This window comes from Hordeum vulgare, chromosome 6H, assembly GCF_904849725.1.
Source record: "Hordeum vulgare subsp. vulgare chromosome 6H, MorexV3_pseudomolecules_assembly, whole genome shotgun sequence".
Taxonomy (NCBI): Eukaryota; Viridiplantae; Streptophyta; class Magnoliopsida; order Poales; family Poaceae; genus Hordeum; species Hordeum vulgare.
This window is the reverse complement of record NC_058523.1, coordinates 75,003,160-75,020,862: the sequence shown is the minus strand read 5'-3', so window position 1 is coordinate 75,020,862 and position 17,703 is coordinate 75,003,160.

Here is a 17,703-nt window from a genome sequence, read left to right as displayed (position 1 = left end):
CGGTTATGAAAGAACACAACACCTTTCTCATTGATGGAGAAATCCCTAGCGTTGCCGCTAGCGATATTCTCCTTGATCCGGGATATACCCTTATCATAGGTCTGCACGGCTATGATTTGATCCCTAAGAGTAGGCTTCGCCACCAGGGTAGAAAGGAATCCTTGAGGAACAATATGAAGATTCAACTTCCGAAAGTCCTCATAGAGATGTGGTTGACCTTGTTGTAGCATCAAATTGTTACAATAAGATTTACGACTTAGTGCATCGGCCATAACATTGGCCTTCCCCGGGGTGTAAGTTATCCCTAAGTCGTAATCCGAGATCAACTCAACCCACCGTCTTTGCCTGAGATTCAAATCCGGCTGGGTGAAGATATATTTCAGACTTTGGTGATCAGTGAATATTTCGCAACGATTACCCAGAAGGTAATGTCGCCAGGTTTTTAGTGCATGGACCACAGCTGCAAGCTCAAGGTCATGTGTGGGATAATTATCCTCATGTGGACGCAACTGTCGAGATGCGTATGCGATCACATGACGATCTTGCATGAGAATGCTACCTAATCCTTGTCGCGAGGCGTCGCAATAGATAACAAAGTCCTTAGAAAAATCTGGTGGTAGCAACACAGGTGCGGAAGTCAGGCGTCTTTTCAGTTCCTGAAAACTATGCTCACACTGTGGTGTCCACTCGAACTTTTTATCCTTCTTGAGGAGTTCAGTTAGAGGCTTAGCAACCTTGGAGAAATTCTCGACAAAGCGGCGACAATAGCTCGCTAGACCAAGAAAACTCCTAACTTGATTAACCGATTCAGGTTGAGTCCAATCAAGGACAGCTTGAACTCTCTCGGAATTGACAGCAATACCCTTACCAGAGATTACGTGACCCAGATAGGTCACTTCTGGTAACCAGAATTCACATTTTGAAAACTTGGCATAAAGGCGATGCTCTCGAAGTTTCATCAATACCAGCCTTAGATGCTCGGCATGTTCTTGTTTGTTCTTCGAGTAGATGAGAATATCATCGAGGTATACCACAACGAATTTATCCAAATACTCCATGAAGATTGAATTCATCAGACGAGAGAAGGTGGTTGGGGCATTGGTTAAACCGAAGGACATGACGGTGTACTCGTATTGGCCATAACGAGTAACAAAAGCCGTTTTTGGAATGTCCCCGTTCTTGATCTTGATATGATGGTATCCCAACCTCAAATCCATTTTGGAGAATATTGAGGATCCAGCGAGCTGATCATACAGGTCGTTGATCCTGGGGAGCGGATACTTGTTCTTTATGGTGACCAGATTAACTGGTCTGTAATCTACAACCATCCGATCCGTTCCGTCTTTCTTCTTGACGAAGAGGACGGGACAAGCCCAAGGAGAAGAGCTAGGACAAATGAAACCTTTGTTCAAGGCCTCATCTAATTGCTTCTTAAGTTCGGCTAGCTCCAGGGGTGCCATCTTATAAGGTCTTCTGGCTATTGGGACAGTTCCCGGAACAAGATCTATCACGAACTCTACATCTCTGTCTGGTGGAATTCCTGGCAGTTCCTCTGGAAAAACATCCGGGAAGTCACGGACTACCGGAATGTCTTCAAGTTCCGGAAGAGGGTTTGCATTTAGGGAATAGAGTTGGCATTTCGCAGCTCGAGTAGAGACATTTACTATCTCACCCGAGGGACGGGTAAGCTGGACATTTCTAGAATGAGTATCAATCTTGGCATAGTGAGCTGACATCCAGTCCATGCCCAAGATGATATTAATATCCGAAGATTTCAAGGCTATCAATGAGTCTAGAAAAACTAGCATGTCTACTAGAATTTCATTGTCATAGGTTATCCTAGAGGTTTGCCACTTACTACCAGGAGTTTGGACAACCAATGGAATTGGCATATCACAAAAACACATGTTATGCAACTGTGCATAACTTTCTGAAATGAAGGAATGAGAAGACCCAGTGTCAAAGAGAACAGACGCTGGGTGATGATTAACAAGAAGCGTACCCAGCATGACGTCGGGATCCTCTACAGCTTCTTCTGCTGACACATAGTTCACACGGCCACGTGCAGGAGTTGGCTTCACGTAGTAAGCTTTGCCCGACTTGGCTTGCCCGACGGACTTTACTGGTTGCTTGGCACCCACATTCTGAGGACACTCACGGGAATAGTGCCCTGGTTCTCCACACTTGCAGCATATCACTTGGTTGGCACGTGGTGGAGCATTGCTAGCTGGACCACCATAAGTTTTTGCTGGAGGGTTGGCCTGATTCGTCTGAGGCGCCACGTAGGATGGCCTCGGAGTGTATCTTGGCGGCAGAGAACTCTTCGGAACCCACAGCCTGCATTTTGGAAACGCGGAACCAGAAGACGAGCCAAAGTCACGGGAGTGCTTCCTTGAGGCTTCGAAGTCAGAATGACCAGTCTCGACACTGATCGCTTTGTTGACCAACGCTTGAAAGCTTGCACACTCATGGAGCCGCAGATCACGACGGAGCTCAGGGCTCAGACCCTTACGGAACCTTGCTTGCTTCTTGGCGTCAGTAGACACCTCCTCTGTTGCATAGCGGGTGAGATTACCGAACTCGCGGCTATAGGCATCCACAGTCAACTTTCCCTGAGTGAAGGCACAAAACTCTTCTCTCTTTCTGTCCATCAGGCCCTCTGGAATATGGTGCGGACAAAAGGCTGCACTGAAGTCTGCCCATATAGCTGCTGGTTCAGCGGGACGCATTGCTTCAAAATTCTCCCACCATAGATTGGCGGGTCCTTCCAGGAAATACGCCGCAAAGGTCACCTTGTCGGCCTCAAACACATTCGCAGAGCGAATCTTGCGTGAGATGCTGCACAGCGAGTCATCAGCGTCGAGGGGATCGACGGAATGATGAAACTTTGGAGGATTCAGCTTCACAAAGTCGTTGAGGGACACTGCAGCATTCCTAGGCTGACGAGCCGTATTCTGCTCAATACGCTCTAACAGTCGATTGGTCTCCCTTTTGTTTCTCTCTGCCTCAAGCATCACTTCCGCCAGAGAGGGCGGGTGAGTCAGGTCTTCCTGCGATGCTTGACTACCCTCGCCTTGCTCATGACCAGGGGCACGGTTCAACCTGGTGAACACCATCGTGACAAACAAAATCACAACTTAGACCAATATCATATCAATACTAGCTATGGATTAAGAATGTACTGAACACACGGAATGCAGAAAAGAATATTCGAATAGCATGGTAACAAGCAACTGCTATATATACACCATGGTTCATACACACCCTTACATAGTTCAGTACAACCTTAACCGAAGAGGAAACTACTGAAATTATGAAACTACTCATCAGAGGCTTACAAGCTTCCTATACATTATTTATCTAGGCCTCCGGGATTCATTTCACATTACAGGCATACTTCACAAGTCACGCAGGACTGTGAACGTACGACTACTACCATACTATCCTTCCGCTCACAGCTCAGGCATCCGCATAGAACATCTCATAGAGATTACCTCCAAGACCTGGAAGCTCAACCTGCGGATCAGGAAACACTCTAGCCTGAGATCCCTGGGATCCGTAAGGACACGGATGTGGCCTTGGTCCCCTGACTGGTGGTAAGAGGGGTCCCCGAAGAGGTGTGACTCCTCCTATAGCTGGCCAGTCAACGTGGGCCGGAAGATGGGTCCTAACAGGGTTCAGCATCTCCATATCTCCGTACCCTGTCTGGACTACCGGTGCCAGCTGCGTCAAAGCCATCCACAGACGGGCACGGGTAGCATAAAGCTCCATGCGGAGAGCACGAGCATCCCTGTCTCTGTTCTCTAGCATCTCAACAGTGGATTGCAGTAATGGATCCTCCATAGAAGAATCAAAATAGACTCCACTGAGGTATCCCTCTTCACCAGACTGAGAGGCCGGAACATAGCAGAACTCTGAATTCTGCAGCAGTGCATGTCTCGCTCTCATAATGGTCAGCATTGAATAGGCAGCATCTTGTACTACCATGTCAACAGTGACTCCCAACTCATAGGACCAATGGATTGGCTCCTCAGCTCCAGGGTAGTCTGGAAATACCCTAACAGTGCAGATGTACTGGCTTTGGTTGAAGTCTCGGTATTGTTCCTCCACTGTGTACTCGGGATACCAGCGGTAACCGCAAACCGACATCACCCTGACCAGCATGGCCGTATGACCCGGTACATCAATGCACCTGGTCAGACGTACCACCTGACGAGAAGGACGGCTAGGCATCTGTAAATAGAGAGTAATGCAAAAGCATTAGAGCTCTGAATGCAAAATTGGGCAGCATAACGGCTGTAAATGCTCAAAAACAAATTTTGAGACAACCCAAAAATGGAGTAGCGTAACCACTCAACTATCAAGTTCAACTCTCTGATCATCAAACTTACTTCCTTTTTCCTAGGAACGAAAGAAACCCAAATATCTCTTGACCCGTAGTCCTATAATCTACCGATCAGAAACACGAGCCTAGAAGAAGATGAGCAACCTAGTCCTTAATTCCCGCAGAAAAGACGAGGTTGACCAGAATAGAATAACTTGAGAAGAGAACAAGAGTCTTACGTTCCCTTCCACAAACAATTCCCTTATATATAACTAAAGCAATTCTAGACTCAACTTCGACCAGTTTGGCTTAGTAATCCTACAGTCAGTCAGGCTCTGATACCAACGCTGTCGGGACCCCGATCCTAAGGCATAGGAATCCAGCCTGTAACCCATCGCATCTCTTTGCGGTCTCACGCATGGTTAACTCCACGGCTGCAGCCTTACCTTAGTCGGGACCGTTTGCGTCTTTTGACTCACGTATGCAATAGTGTCGCTAGCATTCCAATGTCAAAGAGCTCGGATCGACAAGTCTAGTCACAAACCAAAGTGGCAGTACCGCACAAGAACAGGCATACATGACCCAACAAAGCAGGTGTCGGTCACTAGCGAGTGTAGACGAGTCGTAGCAAGCTACAAGGACTCCATTATATCGCGTGACATTTCCCCAAAGGGGACAGACACAGCAGCTAAGAAGGACACATGCCGGTCAAACAATGTGTCCGGAGCAGTAGCGAACTACCAAGGCTCGTTGGATCACAAAGGGGCATTTCCTTGTAAGAAGTGCTACTAAAGTTCACGACTAGGTAATCGAACCCCATACATATCAAGTACGACACACGTACGCATAGCATACCGATATGTATAGATACATCGATGGCATCACAACATAACCATAAACATACAAACTTTATTGAAGAGGCTCGGAAGAGCCACACACATAATATTACACATTAAGGGTCTCCCGACCCATAATAGCAGTCATTCAGTTACAAGCCAGCGGAAGAGTTTAAACTGTCTGAGTACAGACAGGGCAACTAGAAGGCACATGGCCTGACTATACTACAGATCCAACGTAGGGCCAGATCGTAGCTGGGACACCAGCTACTCATCGTCGTCGATGTCTATGAAGAACCCTCCATTAGGGTCATTAGCAACCTCTGCAACATTTATTAAGCAAACATGAGTACGAAGGTACTCAGCAAGACTTTAGGATAATTATCTACTCATGAAAAGTATCAAGAAGGTATTGTGGGGTTTCATGCGGAATGCGAGCATTTGACTCGTGGCTAGACAACTTGCATTTTTAAATAATTTTGACAACTTGATTTCTCGCACACGAGTCCACTAACACCACAACAATACACCATCGTGGAATCATTCTGTCTCCATACGGAAATGCCGTCCACGACACTCACGCTTATCTTGACAATTTTATGAGTAGCCATTGAAGTTATCTATGAACAACATATGGCTCCAAGTAGTCCATATCCGCGGACGCGGCTATTCAAATAGATCATAACCCTGCAGGGGTGTACTTCGTCACACACGCTCTCGCCACTTATCGCCATGTGCACGTCATGCACCTCGGCAACCTTCAAGCGGAAGCCCAGCGAGGGAGTCGGCCACGACCGTTAACCACACTAGTACCTAGTCCAGGTTTATCGCCTATGTGAGAGTAACCCGTACGGAAGTCCGGCCGGGGTTTCCGCCACGGCCTCAAACGATGTGCGCAGGGTTCCCAAGCCCACCATCCGGGTGCCACTTGGTACACCGTGCCACTGCCTACCGCATCACGGCCCACCTCTCCGGTCAGCACTATGCACGGCCTCCAGCATGACTATAAACACAAGAAACTACTTGCAACTCCTGGACCGAGTACTAAGCGATTAATAAGTCGAGAGGGTCAATTAAGTATCCCAACGTGTGGTAGTATCTAGTCTTGGATTATATACACGGAACTCAGTTCCTAAGGACGGTTCCAATGAAACAACCCGCCATGTACTCCTACACAGCCTTTCACCGGTACCTTTACCAAATCAAGTTCAACACACAACCTTTGCTTACCGAACACATTCTCACAATTCTGTTCATCTCCCAGATGACAGACCATACACAACTCTAAGCATAGCATGCATAGCAGGATAAGACACATCATGACTCAAGCAACTACAGGGTATGCTAGGTTGCAAGGTTCGGCTATTTACTGTGACAAGGATAGGTCATGCAAAGGAAGTGGGTTCAACTAACGTGGCAAAAGCAGTTGAAGCATTTGACCCTAATGCAATAAGTAAGTGCAGGAGCAAGAACATGGGATTTATCGGGATGATCAAAAATGGTTGCTTGCCTTGTTGCTCAGAGGAGGGACAATATCCGTTAGACGGATATTCGGTGGAATCCGGGGGTGCGGAGCCTAGCGAAATGAATGGCAACAATCAATAACAACCATATGCAAATAAGATGATGCATGAGCATGGCATGAGAATGCATGTTGATAAACTATTATAATCAACATGTATTAGGTTTGAAGTTGATTTGAATCATATTCAAATATCAATTCAAACGAGGTGTTCTCGGATACCGATTTAATTGATTCGACCTGATGCTCAGATCAACTTGATGTTAGCATGCATGAGATGTCATGTTAATGTACTGGTTTGTTATTAGAACAATGTTTGATCATCTCAAACAAAAAGAAATTTAAATACTTTTCATATTCTATTTATAAAGTATTTATAAGAATTGAATTATTCATTAATCTACATGTTTGGCTTCTATAACATTTTCAAACATGATTGAAAATAGCATATTCAGATTCCTTGAATTTTTGTGATACTTCTTCATATATAAATTATTTTCATTGGAGTTACAGATTAATTTCTATGAATTTTTTAAGTTTTAAACATTTCTGGAATTATTTTTATACTGGAAAATACTTTTACTGCATCAGCATGACATCAGCAGGTCCAACTGGCCGTTGAAAGTCAAACCTGACCAGTGGGACCCACTAGTTAGTGTCTCTGGTCAGTTTTAGATTAAAATTAAACTTAATTAGCTGATTAATCTTACTGGACCCACATGTCACTGACTTAGCAGATTAATTAAATTTATTTTCTTTAATCTTAAACTTCCAGCTCCGGTGTCTTTGATACAGAGGGAACTACGCACGGTTCTTAGCTCCTACAGCATCTACGCGACGGCGTGAAGCTGCTGGTGCCCTCAGAAGGACGAGCTGATCAGTGGAGGGCTACCTGCGACGAGCTGCAGCGGCGGATCTTGTCGGGCTCCGGTGGAACTATGCCTAGAGGAGGGGATCGACGGGGAGATCTTAGGGGAAATGACCGCATGCTCACGGGGAGTGCAGTGGTGGCGCTAGTTTGCTCGGGGACGGACTGGAGAGGGAGAACGTCGGCGGCGATCTTCGGTGACCCGAGGAAGAAGACGACAACTGCTCGTCATTTCACTGCATCTCGGCGTCGGGCTCGTGGCTAGGGAGCTTCAGGGGGATGCGGCGGACCTACTGCGTGGCTCAGAAGTGAGAAAGGTCGGCTAGATCGACGGCGAGCTCGAGCTCTGCTCGGGCTCCAATGGCGGCAGGAGGAGGGAGGAGAGATCCGAGAGGAGGGGGAAACTGGCGCTAGGAATGGATAGCCACGGGCTCGGGGAGCTTATCCCCGAGCTTGCCAGCGCGAGGCGGCGGCCAGGCAGGTGCACAGGTGCGTGGTCGCGCCGGAGTACGCGGCGGCCACCTCCTGCTGCCCACTGGCGGGGAGGAAGACGACAGGAATTGTTGGGCCGGGCCAGGTTAGGCGACAGGTAAGGATTTTTCATTTTCTTTCTGTTTTTGTTTCTGTTTTGCTATTTCACTGATTTTCTATTTATTTCAACTCCCAAATAAATTGTAAAAACTATGTTGAGCACCCTAGAATATTTGTTGGAATAATTCCAACCATTCCTAAAGTTTTCAACATTTTTGAAAGTTTAAAGCTTCTGTTTTCAAATTTAAAACTTGAAACCAGTAGCTTTTTGCATTTATTTAAAATGCTTAAATTGTCAAGAAAAAGGTTTTCTTCATTGCTCATTTACTTTCATGATTTATCAGAAAGTTTGAACTTTTCTTGAGGCCATTTTGGATTCATTGATTTTGACTAGTTTGAATTTTCCCTTACTTTAAGAAGTGACTAGGGTTTTAGCATTTTCCTTCATCTCTTTCTTTGTTCTTGTTGAAAGTTTCTTAGATGCAATGCAAAGAAGACATGAGCACAAGCTAACTTGCTTAAGGTGTCAGGGTTGTGACATAGCATGTGCTAAAAAGTTGAGAGGGTTACGACAAAACCTGGATGCACTTCGTGTACAAAACGGACAATCTCTCTCGAAGTATCACGGTTTCGAACAAGAACTCTTCTTCTCTCATATATGGTGGACACTCCCTGTCATGCCCCAGATGGGACCATATCCTCAATTTGGCACGGAGGCCTCGTCAGGGATAGAAGCGCATCTCGTCGTGTCGCAAGAATGGATATCGTTACAAGTACATGTACTGAAAAGAAGAGGTATATAATAGAATTGGCTTACACTCGCCACAAGCTACATCAGAGTAACATCAGTGCATTACATAATCATCAAGAGTAAGAGCAGGGTCCGACTACGGACAAAAACAAACGAGAAAAGAAGAATGACGTCCATCCTTGCTATCCCAGGCTGCCGGCCCGGAACCCATCCTAGATCGAAGAAAAAGAAGAAGCAACTCCAAATGAACAATCAACGCACTCACGTCAAGTAACCTTTACCTGTACCTGCAACTGGTGTTGTAGTAATCTCTGAGCCACAAGGGACTCGGCAATCTCATTTCCAAAGGTATCAAGACTAGCAAAGCATAATGGATGAGGTAAGGTTAAGTGGTGAGGTTGCAGCAGTGGCTAAGCATATATTTGGTGTCTAAACTTACGAGTACAAGAAATAAAAGGGAGAAGATCTATGCATAACGGACGTGAACTACTGATGATCAAATGAATGATCCTGAACACCTACCTACGTCAGACATAACCCCACCGTGTCCTCGATCGGAGAAAGAACTCACGAAAGAGACAGTCACGGTTACGCACACAGTTGGCATATTTTAATTAAGTTAACTTCAAGTTATCTAGAACCAGTGTTAAACAAATCTTCCCCGTTGCCACATAACCGCGGGCACGGCTTTTCGAAAAGATTTAACCCTGCAGGGGTGCTCCAACTAGTCCATCACAAATTACCACAAGCCGCATAGAAATCCTCCATCACGAAGCTCGCGATCTCGTCAGATTCCCTAGTGGAAAACCTCAACTCTGAGATTACCCAAAGCATCACCGGAATCCCGATGCACAAGATATCTCGTCAAAGTTAAACTAATCCAGCAAGGCCACCCGATGCGTCGACGAACCCGATAGGAGCCGCGTATCTCGTTCTCAGGACACACCGTCTATGCAAAGTGGACGGGAACCAAACCTCGAGTATCCCTGTGGTGGCACCGCCGACTGCTAGGTGGGTGGACCAACACTCATGAGGAGCACTGGCCCAGGGGTTGATTAAATTTCCTCGGGTTAATTACTCCCTATGCAGTTCATTAGTTATTAGGCAAATGTAGTACCAAAGTTGGGCCCTACCAGACCAGCTTTAATCTAAAACGAATTATCAAGGGGGTCCCCATAACAACCCCGATCGTGTTAGGAGCGCTCGTTTATGGAACATAACACCGGTATCCGAAACTAAGGGGGCAAAGGTGGAACAAAACACCAGGCTATAAAAGGGCCGAGCCTTCCACCTTTTACCAAGTATATAGGTGTATTAAATTATAGCATTAATATGGTGATAAGACAAGGAACCCATGTTATCACATGGAGCAACTACACCTGCAACTAGCAACGCTAACAACAAGGTTAAGCAAGCGGTAACATAGCCAATCAGTGGTTTGCTAGGTCAAACAGGTTGAAGGTTAACATGGCACTGTTGAGAGGCTGATATTTAACGTGTGGTAGGCAGCGAGACATAATCGATAGAAGCGATAAAACTGGCATGGCAATGATAGTAATGGTATCTGGGGAAATGGTCATCTTGCCTGAGATCCCGCTTGGAAGAAGAACAACTCCGTGAAGTCGGCGAACCAACGTAATCGAACGGGTCCTCACATACCGACACACTTGCGGAACTCTATCGAGACGGAGCAAACCGGAAACAAACATCAACACAAATATTCACCACACGATGCACAACATGATGCATAACCTACTATGATGCATGATCAGTTCAAAGATGCAAGGGATGGCATGGCAATTCACCTCATGCAAACACTACACATTAAGTGAAGCTCGATATGCAACGGGTTGCATATCGACGAAACTCCATGATTAATTATTTAATTCACTCCCGATTATTTACACGGCAATGTAGTTAACATGGCAAGGGTGAAGCGACGATCCTACGTGTCATCCTAGTTGGTTTAACTCGCGGAACATAGATCGGAGCTACGGCACAAGAGGCATGCAACACAATATATCATGCCATGCATGCGTCATGCATGCGAGTTACAACACCACGGGCAAGAAGAGAAAGGAACATGTGTCGCCACGGCGAGCGAGAGGGAACCATGGCGGCAAAACGAAAATGATGCCACGGCAACGTTCCTATCCCGATACTCAACGAGATATCGGTGCCACGATCTGGAAGCGTGTGCGGGAACGGTAAATAATGATGGGGTGATCCCAGTTACCGGGTTCCCATGTGTCGGGGCACAACATAAGAGGAACACAACGTGCCACGGGCAACATACGGTGCAAACATACATACAACTCATACATCACATGCGTTCGGTACACGACACGTCTCATCGGCATACCTTCGAAGCGTGCGAATCGGAGGGGTTCGGTCGAAGCGGACGTCGTGGAGGTCGTGGTCGTCGTGGAAGTAGTTGTACTTGGTCCCGTCGACGGTAGTCGTTCACGGTTCTTCTCGTCGGCACACGGTCTTCGGCGTTGGTGGTCGATCACGTTTCCGAAGAGGCCGTCGAGGACGTCGTGGTACTCGCGGCGAGCTTGTCGATTCCATGAAGGAGGGTGCTTGCGAACTTCAGTGACGGAACCCGCGACAGCAGCAGCAACAGCAACTAGCAAGCGTAGTAAACTACCTACATCTAACAGCAAAATCAACTAGGACTATCTATAGCAGCTGGCTACCAACAGCAAGAGCAACAACAACTAAGCTACGGCAACCAAGCAGCAAGCAGGCAGTACGCTAGCAAGCAAGCTACAATAGCAAGGCAGAAGCAGCAGCGGCTACAGCGCGCAGCACAGCAAGCAGCAGCCTAGCGAGCTAGCATCTACAGCAACAGCAAAGCGACCCAAGCAGCAAGCAGGTTTCGCAGCAAGAACAGTGTCAGCAATAGGCAATGAGCTACTACTACAGGCATCGGTCGGCAGCATGCACAGCAACCGTAAAAGGCACGGCATCAGGCGAGCAACGGCACAAGGAGGCAGCAGCAGGAGCCGGCAGCACGAACGACGGCAACGGTGGCAGGCCAGCAGGCAGCAGCGGCACCATCAAGCTTCGGCAGCAAGCAACGCAACAGCTAGCTAGCACCGGCTAGCACAGCAACTTAGCAAAGCATCAGGCAGCATTCCGACGGCAACAACAGCAAAGACAACATAAACGGCAGCAGCAACACAGGCGGGAGTAGCAGCAGGCAACAACGACGAGCTCTAAGGTGTTGCGGGTGCTGGCCGGAACTGCTGCGGCTGCGGCGGCCACCAAGGAGGTTCCCGGCGGGGCCCTGCGAGGTGGGATCCGGCATGGCCTAGGGGAAGAGGGAGGCCGCGGCCACGGGGCTGGTCTCTGGCGAGCTGCAGTGGGCGGGGCGGAGGTAGGCACGGACACAGGGAGTCCGAGGGGGCGGCGAAATCCGACCGGAACGGGCACGGGCGGCGGCGCAAGGCAGGAGGCGGTGCGGCGAGCGGCGGCGGGGCAGGAGGTGCGTGGCCTCGGGAGGAGAAGCTGGGAGGCATAGAGGAGAGGGGAACGGGCGGCTCGGGCTCAGGGCGGCACCAGCGGCGACGAGAGGCCGGCGGGTGATGGAGTGGCGGAGAGGGAGGCGAGGCAGCAGAGAGGCTCGGGCTGGGCGGCGCTGGGATCCTGCTCGCGCGAGCAAGGAAGAGGGAGACGGTGCAGTCGGGAGGAAGGGAGATGGGAGACGAGCTCCCTGTCGCTAGGGTTGGAGGCCTGGTTGGCCTTGGGCTGGCTGGGCCTCTCTCCCTTTTGGGGTTTTTTCCCTTTTTTAAATAAAAAAAACAGAGAACAAACATAAAGAAAGAAAACAAAATAGGTTTTTAACAAAAATGAAGAAAATGCCTTTTACTCCTTTTAAAGAAATATACCCAACTTCAAACATAGATTGGCATTTTTAAACGAATAAAAACTAAAACCTTTTAAAGAATTGAAAATTAAAACCCTTTTGAAGAATAAAATAAAACCTCTTTTATTTAGAGAATAAAATAAAAGCCCTTTAAAAGAGAAAAGTAAATGAGACGGTTTTAAAATAAAACCAAAGGAGAAAAATAAATAAAATCCAAGGGTTGCCCCCGCATTTAATAAAAGGACCTTTTAAAAGAAGACGCTTTTTTAAAAAAGGGGATAAAACGGAAACTTTAGCAAAACCACAAAAATGAAAAGAGAGGGGAGAGGGGGAGTTACTATCGCACTACGACTCGGTGATCACTCGAAGCACAACACTCAAAACACCACACGTGACAGACGATGCAAGATGCCATGCATGATGCGACGATGCAAACTAAATGAAGATGCAACAAATAAAAATAAGCACACAACGGAAACGGAAATGAAGGGGAATCTTATGGAACGTCGGCATCGGGTTGTCACAACTCTCCTACACTACAAGACGATCTCGCCCCGAGATCCAAGAATGAAAGGGGGGAGAGGATGAGAAAGAACACGAGGTAAAAACTTAGTCGCTTCTTTGACAAACGAGTGACACCAACAATCCTTGAAAGTTGCAAAGAGATGAGGAATGATATGAGAGACGAGCAAGAATTCACGGAAAATTTCAGCAGCACTTCGGTAGGAAAAGGGGACAAAAAATTCGATAAGATGGGAGAAATAGACAATATTCATAACAAACAACTAAATAGAGCAAGGGACACGGTGATCTTGATAGAACAACAAGATTGACCCAAATGAGCAACATCACAATGCCTCCGGAACAATAGAATAGGAACTAGCTCAAGCGGAACAAGAGAATGAAGAGAGAATGACAACTACTAACTCCAATGAACTTGGCAAGCATCCTTGGAAGAAGAATTGGACGGAGTTGTTGGAAAAACAACAACGAAAAGAACAAGATAGTAGTGGGCTTATGAAAATCATCTCATCAAATATGAGGTGACAACCAACCACTACAAGAACCAAGGATTGATTGGGAGAAACAAGATATGAACAATTTCTTACACCAAGAGGATACATTGAGAACTTCGATTAATGATAAGCACCATGATAGCAACAATCCATAGGAAAAGCTTTAAGTGAAATCCAAACCAAGATAGCTCAATGAAAAAATCATGGGTTGAAAATGTCTCATGATCATAGAATTGGTGGTTTTAATTTTCTCATACTTGAATGGAAGTCTCTTCGAGGCTCCTACACTAACAAGAATGCTATAAAACCACCTCAAAGAATAAAGGAGAACAACCGCATAGGAAATGCAAGGGAAAGAATGCTTGAGGTTCTCCAACAAGAATCTTGAAGAACACTTTGAGAAAAAAATCACATCCTTGAAGAACCAACATGACGAGCCTCCGTAACAAAAGGATGAAGCAAAGATAAGAAGGTAGAAAAGAATAAGATTATGACCTTGCGAAGATTTAGATGGAGCCTCACAAGAGATACTTGATAGAACTTGGAACTCCGGAAAAGAAAGATAAGAACACTTGAGAAAAGAATTGATATCGAGAGCCACTCCGGACGAAGAATTGAAATCATTTGATGAAACAAGAATAAGAATTATGTTATGCTTATCCTTCACCAAATTAAATTGATGACAAGCAACGGATCTCGCATACAACTTATTCTTCTAAAAAGATTGAGGAGAGATATGAGCACAAACTAGAAGAATTGTTGCAAGAAACACCGGTGAGAATTGAAATAAATGAGGCAACCATCAATGAATGGAAAAACATGAGAAAGAAGGGATCATGAGCCACCTGAGAGAAAACTATAACAAGGCACCAGAAAAACCCGAGAGGCGAACGAAGAGACAACAATTGAGAAGAATTGAGGATGAAAGCTGAAAGCTAAGAACGAAGAATCTTCTAACATGATGGCCTTCGGAGGAACGAGAATGAAAATACAGAAATGCACCGGGTAGCAAGAAAGGGATTACTCATGACTGACAACAATTAAGATTATGACACAAAGCTGAAATGATGAATCTTCAAAAGAATGAACCAAAATAGAGAGAAACACTCCTTCGGATAGCAAGCTGAGAATGAGGAGGAGAACACCACCAAGAATTAATGAGACACTCCGGAATAAAGAAGAATGTAAGGTTGAGCCAAATATGAGAATTAATTCAAATAGATCTTGAAGAAGGAATATGACTGATGAAATTCATACTTACGTCATAGTTGAAAAGAATTAAAGATCTCCGAAAAGATTAGAAGAGACATATAAGATCTTGGGAAAAACATGTGGGTTATGGGCCCACTCAAAGAAATCACCGTTGACAAGATTGCTTAGAAGAGGGATATTGCACCGGTACAAATGAAAACTAGATGAGGTTGAGAACCTCGAAATAATGAAAGATCTGAAACAAGAAACTCTGAGATATCTTCAACGCACCAGATGAAAAGAGAGGAATGAATAACCAAGATAGGCTGAAAGAATCTCCAACATGAAAGAGAATTACAAGGATAATTAGGATATGATGAACACGGATAACTGAATTAAATTCACCGGTAAGGATGATAAGAATGAATAAGTATGACACGAATCTCCTGAGAATCTTCACAATGATTCACCGGGTAAGAGAGAAAAGAACAGACAGCGGGAGCACAATGAAAAGAAAACTCTTGGATGAAAATTGAATCACTGAAGAAAAACGGTGGGAGGGCGGGGAAAAACAAAGACAGCTTGGGACAGATGAGATGAACTCCGGAATAAAATGAGAGAATGATCTTGCAGCAATTAGAGAGGATTGAATTCAGTTGAAGAGAAGCACACCGGTTGAATGGAATTGATATGATGATCTGAATGAGCAAAGAATTTGCATTCACATAACAATATGAGAACACAGATTAGGAAAGATCTGAAATCACCACTTGACATCGAAGCAACACGAATTTGTTGGAAGATCGTCATATAAGTAACTACTTGAATTCCCACCTAAGAATTCCCGAAATATCTGGTCATGCAATCTGGTACACGGATACAAGGAGTAATAATCACACAACTCCTATACTAACCCGTCACCTGTATCACATCCGTCAACACACAACCAGAATCTCGGACCTTCATCTACAACAGACCCTCGTGATCACAATGATACAAAGTATGGCAGTACTCCCGAACAATCTGCACCAGTACTGGGGACATCGGGGTTATCTCACCACTACTAGTATTGAAGCAATTACGAACATCCTTCGTTCTGAGATATTAAGAGATCTGAATGATAACGATGTGCTCAAGAATCCCCTAGAGCTCAACTCCCGTGAAACTCAAAGCAGATAGGAGGCACCAAGACAGAACTCCGTCACATCGGCATCATATAGATTCCAAAAATATATGTGTGATCCTAAAAAAAATTTGAGGGAGAAGAGGAGTAGAATAGATTATTACGTCAAGATTCCTCACCAGAGCATAGAAGAGGAGAAAAAAGAATCCTACTCCCCGATATATAACTAGACTCAAAGCAGTTTTTCACTAGACTCGACTCGGCCAAGTTCGATCAATCAAGGGGGCTCCTAGGCCGGTACTGCTCTGATACCAACTTGTCACGCCCCAGATGCGACCCTATCCTCAATTTGGCACGGAGGCCTCTTCAGGGATAGAAGCACATCTCGTCGTGTCGTAAGAATGGATATCATTACAAGTACATGTACTGAAAAGAAGAGATATATAATAGAATTGGCTTACACTCGCCACAAGCTACATCAGAGTCACATCAGTACATTACATAATCATCAAGAGTAAGAGCGGGGTCCGACTACGGACGAAAACAAACGAGAAAAGAAGAACGACGTCCATCCTTGCTATCCCAGGCTGCCGGCTTGGAACCCATCCTAGATCGAAGAAGAAGAAGAAGCAACTCCAAATGAACAATCAAGGCACTTGCGTCAAGTAACCTTTACCTGTACCTGCAACTGGTGTTGTAGTAATCTCTGAGCCACATGGGACTCGGCAATCTCATTTCCAAAGGTATCAAGACTAGCAAAGCTTAATGGGTGAGGTAAGGTTAAGTGGTGAGGTTGCAGCAGCGGCTAAGCATATATTTGGTGTCTAAACTTACGAGTACAAGAAATAAAAGGGGGAAGATCTACGCATAACGGACGTGAACTACTGATGATCAAATGAATGATCCTGAACACCTACCTACATCAGACATAACCCCACCGTCTCCTCGATCGGAGAAAGAACTCACGAAAGAGACAGTCACGGTTACGCACACAGTTGGCATATTTTAATTAAATTAACTTCAAGTTATCTAGAACCAGTGTTAAACAAAGCTTCCATGTTGCCATATAACCGCGGGCACGGCTTTCCGAAAAGATTTAACCCTACAGGGATGCTCCAACTAGTCCATCACAAATTACCACAAGCCGCATAGAAATCCTCCATCACGAAGCTCGCGATCTCGCCGGATTCCCTAGTGGAAAACCTCAACTCTGAGATTGCCCAAAGCACCACCAGAATCACGATGCACAAGATATCTCGTCAAAGGTAAAACTAATCCAGCAAGGCCACCCGGTGTGTCGATGAACCTGATAGGAGCCGTGTATCTCGTTCTCAGGACACACCGTCTATGCAACGTGGACGGGAACCAAACCTCGAGTTGCCCCGTGGTGGCACCGCCGACTGCTAGGTGGGTGGACCAACACTCATGAGGAGCACTGTCCCGGGGGTTGATTAAATTTCCTCAGGTTAATTACTCCATATGCAGTTCATTAGTTATTAGGAAAATGTAGTACCAAATTTGGGCCCTGCCAGACCAGCTTCAATCTAAAACGAATTATCAAGGGGGTCCCCATAACAACCCCGATCGTGTTAGGAGCGCTCGTTTATGGAACATAACACCGATATTCGAAACTAAGGGGGCAAAGGTGGAACAAAACACCAGGCTAGAAA